Genomic DNA, 9,183 nt, shown 5'->3' with positions numbered 1-9,183 from the left:
CCCGAGGGGGGCGACAGGCCCCCCCTGTCGCACGCGGGGGGGGGGGGGGGCGACAGGCCCTCCCTGCCGCACCTGTGGGCGGGGCCCAGCGGTCGCCCGAGGGGGGGCGACAGGCCCCCTGTCGCCCGTTGGTGGGGGCGACAGGCCCCCTTGCATTTTTTTTTGCACAGGGACCTCGTTGCGAATTTGAAAAAAAAATTACACTTAGGGCCAGTCGCCCTATGGGGGGCGACTGGGGGTATTTTTGATATTTTTCAAAACAGACATATATTTTTGAAATTTTGATTTTTTTTAATATAAAAAAGAAAAAAGCGCTGTTGCCGAACTGCTGGAAACTTCTCCGCAAGTTTGCTTGGGCTGGGCTTTTAGAGGCTGGGAGCTGACTGGGGAGTATTTTGTTGGGCTTTGAATGGGCCTAGATGTGGAGGCCCAGAGCATCTTCAACGGAGTTCGAATCGGAGGCGGCTCTTCTTCTAATCGTTTCACCCCTATCCCCATCTATATATATATATAGGGTTAGACATCAATCCACCTTGTCAATTCAAATACCAATCTAATCAATCGAGCGAATGATGTCGTCCCCGGCTCCGGCGCTGCCTTTGGGGATGGTGCACCTCGCACGGCTGAACCTACAAACAGACGAGGATCTATTCTCCGAGACTTGCCGAAGGAACTATTTCTGCCTCTCATGCAACCACGCCTTCTGTTCTCACTGCTGCTTCTACCACCACGTCCACACGTGCTTGGGCACCAACATGGTCGTCAAGATCGGCCTAGACGCCGCTGGCCAGCCCGTCCGCCCCACGCACACCGATCAGGGGCACAAGATCATGCAGTGTATGGTGGAGGCGATGTCCGCGGCGAACTACACGTCGCGGCTTGCCAGGGACGCCTTCTGCCTCTACTGCGGCAAGGCCTTCTGTGATAGAACTAATTAACTATAAACATGATCTTATTTTAGTCTAATTATGATTACTAATTACTTAAATGCGGAATTAATTAGATTAAACTGACCAGAGTCTTTCGATTCCATTATTGCCTCCGTAGTTATATAAGTAGATCTGACGTCGATGCAGATCGAGGGCACCGTGCTTCCAAGTCTTCCAGCACCTTGAAGATCGTTTAGGTTAGAGATAGGCTAACCTTGACGGCCAGTAATCACGCTTAGGAAAAATCAGAGGTTTTCCCTTGGTTATATAGTGCTGTAGGCTTGGGGCTGGACCCTTAAATGAATTGAGTTGGTCTCCCGATCAAAAACAACTAACAGGAGTTAATAATTAGATTAAAATTGGACTTTTTGGCTCAATTAAATTTTAACCGAGGTCAGTAATTCCAACTTCTGCTCCGTCTGCTCGCACCACGACCATCGAAGGCAGGGCCTGCCTGAAGCCGTCGTCCGCGTCGAGGGGCACGACGGCCAGCACTGTGTGCGGTGCCCGGGCACCGAGTGGTGGACTCCGCACATGGACGTGGCTCTCGGTGACCCGGTCCACGTTGGCGTCGACGAGCAAGGCCAGTACTACGAGCTGCTCCCGCTGCTGAGGTTTAAACCCGGCACGTGCAAGCGCTGCGGCCTCCGCCTTCATTGCGATCTCGGGACATACTGCTCCGGCCTCTGCGCTCGAACCCACCTCCTCGAAGTCGACGAGCGGCGTCGCCGCCGGGAGGCCAGGCACGCCGCTCTGGCTTCGGGCAACAACTAATGTTTTTTTTCGATGGCCGTGTTTGGATTCAAGGACTAGAGCTATTTGAGGTAGACTATTTACAAATAATTAAAAACTAACTTTTATGTTTGGGGATTTTGGACTATTTTGAGCAATTTTAGACTAAAAATAGCTCTAGCCTTTGGATCCAAACACGCTCAATAATTTAGGGTGGAACAGAAAATGTTGTTATGTGCTGTTATTTTGTTGTTGAATGCTGAACTTACATTTATCGTGGACTTGGCTTAACATATAGTTGCATGTTTTTCTATCAAAACTATCCCTATTTGAGTTTATTAGTCAGTGCACGTGCAGCGCGCATGTATTAATATAAATTTAAAATTTATTAAACACACATTTTTAGATACACCGAACCCCACCACCTCCAGTTCCTAACCGCCGCTTGTCCTATTCATCGCCACGCCGGTTCCTCCCAGCCGCTCGAGCTCTCCGCCGTCGCCGCCGGTCCCTTCCTGCCGCCGCACGTAGGTCCTTCCCCTAGGTCGGGTGCGTCCCCTCGTCCGGCCGGTTGCTTGATGAGGTGGGGTCCCTTCCCGTAGGTCGGGCGTGGGGGAGTTCGGGGAGTTCCCTTCTTTGGTCGGGCGAGACGGAACCCACCCACGTAGGTCGGACCGGTCAGTACCGCAGCGACTATCAGTTAACCTGACAGTAGCCCCCGAGCCCTTGTTGGGATCCTACGTTGGATCTCGCAAGGGGTCTGCCTGCCGGATATACGTGCCTTTTGCCAAAGGCACTGTCTGCGCTGGGTGCGCGCGAGCGCACCTAGTGGGTGAATCAAGAATTCGCGCAGAGGGTTACCTCATCACGGGCTAGCTTTTCATCGTCGATCGGGAACGGTTGGAAACGACCGTGTCCTTATTGAACTCTGGTGGGTGCGCGCGAGCGCATCCACTGAGTGTAGCCCCCGAGCCTCTAGGCGAGTCAAAGACTCGCTGGAAGGGTAAAGTCTTATGGGCGTCGCAAAGCTCGATGCTTTGAATCCGGACGTCTCGTCCCATCAAATGCCCAATTGGCGTGCTTGTTCCGCTGTCGTGATGCTTCTGAGCCGATCAGAGGCGCTCTTCCGCAGGCCTGTTTCGCACCAGGGCCTCTGTCAGGTGCTGTCATCTCTTCGTCAGAACCAGGGGTACTCGAGTGGGATTCTACAGATGGGAGCAGACGTAGCGTGAATTTCTGACTGATAGTTGTTGTGTCCGTCTCAGTGACGGTGCGCTCTGCGCGACGTGGCCCTAGCCCACCTGCCGCCCGCTCGTTGCATCGCGTCTCACGCTGCCCCACGCAGCACCACCGTGGGAGCGCGGTAGCGGGGGCAAGTGAGCGCATTTGTTGCCTGGGCGGCGGGTTGGACTCGCTTTGGCTTGGCTGCGCGGTGTGCTCTCATGGTTATATGGCCCCCTTTGGCATAGCTTTCTGTGGAGCTTCGTGTACAGCTTCACGTGAAGCTATGCCGAAGGGGTAAAATCCGAACGGCTTCTACCATGGAGCACACCCTGAAGCCCCTTTCAAAATACATTGCGGTGGAGAAGCTAGGAAATCGTGGCTTGGACGAGCTTCTCCCGCAGCCCACGTGAGTGATATTCCATTTGCCCTCCAAGTTCCCAATATTTATGGCCAAATTGCCACAGTCTTATCCCTTCCCGTCCCTTCCCTTCGCACCACAGGGGCTCGTGACCTCTTTTCTCTCGTGCAGAAACAAGCGGCGGCGGTGATGAATCCGCTCCGGCGGTCGACGGCATCCGTGCGCAGAGAGGCTAGTCCGGTAGGGAAAACTGGTGGATCCACCATGGATCCAGGGATGGGGGGCGGCGGAGGCTCCGAATCGGTGCTGGACAGCGTCCGCCCGCCGAGCGCATAGTTATTAGGACCGGACCGGCAATCGAACCGCTAGCGTGCTCGGTTCACTGGTCTGACCGGTTGAATCAACGGTTCAAATAGATTAAGTTTAAGCATACAACACAAGGCACAAAGTTGTGCAGTGGTAACTTTCTTGGGTAGAAAGGATGCAGGCAGGGTTCGAATCCCCTCTGCGCCCCCTTTTGTGCATTTATCACCCCGCAGGCGCCCCCTCTCGCTCGCATTTCTATCGCTAGGTCGGTTCACGGCCGGTTTTTCTTCGGTTCAATTAAAAAACAGTCCGGTTTTATGTAAAAACCGCCGGTTCAACCGGATATTCCCCGGTTCGCTTGCAGGCCGGTCTTTTACGTGGACCGAACCGGCGGAGCCTTCGGTTTCTAGTTCAACCGGTCGGTCCGGTCCTAGTAACTGGGCCGAGCGGCCAGACGGCCGGTTCCACCGCGCCCGCTGCTGCGTGGCCCGTCGGTCTTTTACGTGGACCGAACCGGCGGAGCCTCCAGTTTCTAGTTCAACCGGTCGGTCCGGTCCGATCCTAATAAGGTTCCACCGCGCCCGCTGCTGCGTGGCCCGTCGGTGCGGCAGCCGGCTCCACCACGCCCACTGCTGTGCGACGGCCGGCAGGCCCGTGCCCACCCCAATGTGGCCCGGCGGCCTGGCGTCCGCAGCTGCGTGGCCCGGCGGGGTTTTGCCGGATTGGTTGAGCAGCGCCGGGGGTTTCGCTGTATGGTTTATGACTGAATTTGTAAAAATCACTACAATAATATATTATGGCAATGATTATTAGTTAACCAATATTTTTATTTATTTATTTTAATTTACATGAACTACAAGTATATAATGAGCGCAACGATACGATTCATATGAACAAACAAGTCAGATAGCCAGGGGCACATAAGTCATGCCATCTTCAATCCATTCATGAAGAATAGGAATAAACTAGTTTGCCAAACGTTTTTCCAGAAGAGCTTTTGGTTCATCAGAGAAGTTGCTTCACCAAAAAAACTGCTTCAGAAGCTATTTGAGGTGAAGCTGAAGCTATGCCAAAGAGACCCTAAATAGAGGTGTCGAGCTTCTTGGTTCCGCACCAAGGCTGCGGAAATGGAGCCCACTTCTGTAGAAAAAGACGGGGCCTTGTTTGATTTGCATCCTAGAATCCTAACGCACGCAAGGCGAAAAAAGAATCTCGCATGCATGGAGTTCAGAATGAAGTTTATCTTCAAAACCTTTTCAGGGATGAGTGTAACTTTTCGCGACGAATATAATAACGGTAATTAATTGATGATTGGCTACAATGATACTACAGTATCCATTTTATAATTACGTGGTCAAATGTCTCATTAAATTTTTAGGGTTCCTAGTGCAGGAGTTCTGGAGTTATTTTATAAAATGACTTAATTTGACACCGTAATTAGCAATCAAAGTGTTAATTTTCAAGCATCAACCAAATAAGGCCGGGATCGCAGTGCAGGTGCTCCAAAAGAACACTGGAACTGAAGACATCTGCTTGCCAAAGACGTCAGCGGTCAGCTCAACACTGAATCTGAATGTACCCACGTTGCTATTGCGAGGTTCCATGGTACCTTCCAAATTTCAGATGGCACATCGTACGTGCATACATATGCATATAGTAGTATATACCAAGAACAGTGACAACCAATTTACTCAAGTACTTTCAAAGTGCATACAAATAAGGTCTTGTTTAGTTCTCAAAATTTTTTCTGCAGTACTCGTCCCATCGAATCTTCGGACACATACATGAAGCATTAAATGCAGTTAAAAGAAATAACTAATTACATAGTTCAACTGTAAATGACGAGATGAATCTTTTAAATCTAATTAGTCTATAATTGGACATTAATTGTAAAATAACAACGAAAGTGCTACAGTACCCAAACCCAAAAATTTTCACGAACTAAACACAGCATAAGCAACGAACTGATCCCAACTCGGTTGGTAGGCTCGGTGTGACATCCCGAAAAATTTATCAAATAAATCGCATGCTAAAAATAATTTTCAAAATTCTTTTCGTCGTTAAGTTCGATCCTTCCTATCCAAGCCCTTAATTCCCCGGAACTCTTTCCTGACCCGACACCCGAATCCGACCGCTGTCCCGTCCTCCTTTTTCTCTTCGCTCCGATTGCGTCGTCCGACCGGACGTCGCGGCACGCGTGACCGACCGGGCCGCTGTTGCCGACCGCGAATCCCGCCGTCGTGCGCTCACTCTCTCTCCCTTTCTCTCTTTCTCTCTCTCCTTCTCTTTTTTTTCTTTTTCTATTTTCCTTCTTTTCTTTTCTCCTCCTCCCTTCCTTCCCTCTCTCCTCCCCCGCGCGCTGCAGGGCAGCCCGCTCGCTGCGCCGCCCCGGCCACGCCCGCGCGCGCACCTGCCACGGCGCCGCCCACGCGCACGCGCGCACCCCGCTCCCGGCCGTCTCCACGCGCGGCACGCGCGCGTCCGCTGCCCATGCGTGCACCACGCGGCCGCGCCGCCCGCCGCCCGCCGCGCCACTCTGCCGCGCGTCGCACGCTGCCAAACCGCTCACCGCCACCCTCCCGTCCACGCACACGCGCATGCGCTCCACGCGGCCGTTCCGCTCGCCGCTGCCGGACTTGTCACGTCGCTTGGCCGTCTCGCCGCTCGCGCCGCCGTACGCGCACTGCTCGCGCACAGCGCCTCCGCCTCGTCGCTCGAGCTGCGCGGTGACAAGCCCAGAAGCAACAGCCCCCCTCCTCCACGTGCACGCCGGCGCCCTCGGTGCTCACGTCGCTCCGTGACCCCAGCAAGCATAGCAGTCACCCCCACACCATTAATGGCACTCCGCCGAGCCCGCCGCCGTCCACCGCCGCGATCCTTCCCTCTACCGCCTTACTCGCCCTATAAAGGGACCCCCCGCGCCGCTGCTCCGCTCCACAACCGCCTCCACCACAGCGTGCCCCCTCCCATAGCTCGCAGCGCCGCCGCCACGCACACTGCTGCCCGCCGCCGCCCGCTCCCGTGGCCGAAGCGCCTCGCTTCCTCTCCACCCGGGCTAAGGGCCAAGGTAGGACCCCCTCCCCTCCCTCACGCTCGCCGCCGCCGGTCCCTTCCCCGCGCCCGCAACGCCGCCACCAGAACCGCCACTAGCCGCCGCCGTGGCGCCACCTCCACAGGCCACCTCCGCCCAAATTAGGGGGGGATTCGATCTCCCGTGGTCCCCTCTCTCTTTTCCCCCTGACCCTGGCCGCCGCCGTGCCCTAGGCCGCCGACGAGGGCCGACGCCGGCGTTGCGCCGCCCCCTCCCTTGTTTCTCAGCGAGGGGGAGGAAGAGGGCAGGCCATTTTACCCATACCCCCCTGCCTATGTTTCTATTCAATTAAGAACCCTCCCACTCTTTAGCTTTTTGCAAAATAAACCCTCTCTCTTATTATTTTTCAAAATAAACCCTTCCACCATATAAACTTAATTCTAAATAAATCCCACACCTTTTAGTATGCCCCAAATATTTCTAGAAATTACAACTAAGTCCTTTTCTATTCTAGACAATTTACAAAGGAGCCCCTGGATCCTTATTTAACCCTAAATCCCTCTCCAACCTATCATTTCATGAGCCAAACGATCTCCGATCGACCCGAAACTTTACCACGCCATTCCTAGCATAGTTTTGGCCATGCCATTAGGAAATCGCCCAAAAACATTACTTCTATATCCATATCTTAATTGTTTCCGAATCGAGCTCAGCGATGAAACTTTCATTTTCTTGATTGTGTGTTTGTATGCGTCGTAGATCACGGTGTGAACGAGGGAGAACCTGTCGACGAGCAGTACTGCAAGCAAGCAAACGAGGACCAGTTCCGCGACCCCGAACCCGAAGGACAGTACCTTGATCAGGACTTCCCGGGAGGCTTCGAAGACGGCAAGTTCAATCCCGCCCTTTGATGCATACTTTGTCCTAGTTTTTATAAACACAACCTATTGGTCTATTTTATAAAATTGTATATGTTTTGGCTGCTGAAAACATGGTTGGATAGCCACCCCTTGATTTGTTATAACCATTCCTTGACCACCTAGATTAATGTCTGAATGTGATTTGTTTGGACGTTAATCGCTGCTATAGTGCTTAGGACCTTAAACACGATACAACTTGTTTTATAAAAGGAAAATGAATGAGTGTGTGAGAATGGAAAAATGTGGAATTTTTGAAAGATAAGTTTAGACTGGATGGATGGCACTTCTGTGTGATTTGCCCAACGGTGTGCTCGTGCCTGTGTGGCAGAGCAAGGAATGGAGATATCCATCTTGTCACAATTAAGGACCGAGTTGGTGTGTCATCTCACTTAACTCCACAGTCGTGCAAACCACTCGACCGTTGTATGGGCAACGACTTAGCATAAACCCCACTAGTTAGTCTGACAGCCATCAGGAGAGCTGAGAGCAACGGGTGAACAAGGAGAATGGATTAGCTCTGTGTGACTTATGCCCCGGTTACAACCTCTGTGATAGGTCAATGAGCCCTTGTTGGAACCCGTGATGGCTAGTCAGGTCTAGCTAAGGTGGGTAATGGCTTTGTTGGGATCTGCACCGACACTACGGTGATCGAGCTGTGGTACCCCGCTTGTGGGTAAAGTTGCACACCTCTGCAGAGTTAAAATCTATTCGAATAGCCGTGCCCACGGTACTGGACGAGTTACGGTGTGGTCACATAACTAGTGCTTCTTCTGGGATTGGATGTGTTGGCGTGAGTTGTTTTGGAAAAGTGTCCAGCAGTCGTGCCGTGTGCTACGGCGGATGAGGAATCCGGTAGCAACTTAAAACTGGGATTTTGTGTGGATCAACACTACGTGTTACTCGGTACCAGAAAATTTGCTTTGAAAATCCTTTCTTTCAAATGAACCCCTGCATAAAAATTCATTTTCCGCAAGTTAAAAATTTACCATGTGCATTATATTCTGTTTATACCCTCTCCGTGGGTGTGGTTGGACTTGCTGAGTACGTTTGTATTCACCCCATTCTTAATTTTTACAGAGGAAGATCCAGACTTCGTTTCCGAAGACGTTGAGTAGAAGTTCCGTCCTGCACCCAACCTTGCCTGTGGATAGGGTCACCCGCAGGGAGTTCCGAATGATGCAAGACTCTGATGACCCCCTCTTCGTAGTTAATATCGTGGTGCGGGTGTTAGTTGTTATTCTCACGATAGTGGTGCTTCACTGCCCACTTCCGTTTAGAGTTGTACGGTGATGTACCATCTGATGTAATAAAAGTGTTATCAGCCTCCTGGGACTGATATTGTATCACTTTTAAGTCTTCTCTTATGAGGGGACGCTTCACTCGCTATGGTGAAATTAGGGGTGGTAAAGTGCTTTAATTTTTAGCTTACATAATTTAAGGACCGGCTCTAAAAAAATTGGACTCTAATCTTATTTAATTTTAAGCTAAAAAAATAAGAGTATTAGAGTCATGATCTATTACCGTCCCGAGGTGAAATATGCTCATCCAGATTAGAGCCACAAGAGAAGGTTTTAAAAACCTTAAACTTGGGATGCTCGTTCGTGGATTATACAGGTGATCGTGCGATTTGTTGAAACTTGTCACAGGACACTTGGCTAAACCCACGGCGCGCCCCATCCGAAA

The sequence above is a fragment of the Panicum virgatum genome, chromosome 5N (assembly GCF_016808335.1).
Source record: "Panicum virgatum strain AP13 chromosome 5N, P.virgatum_v5, whole genome shotgun sequence".
Lineage (NCBI taxonomy): Eukaryota > Viridiplantae > Streptophyta > Magnoliopsida > Poales > Poaceae > Panicum > Panicum virgatum.
Note: the sequence above shows the minus strand (reverse complement) of the source record.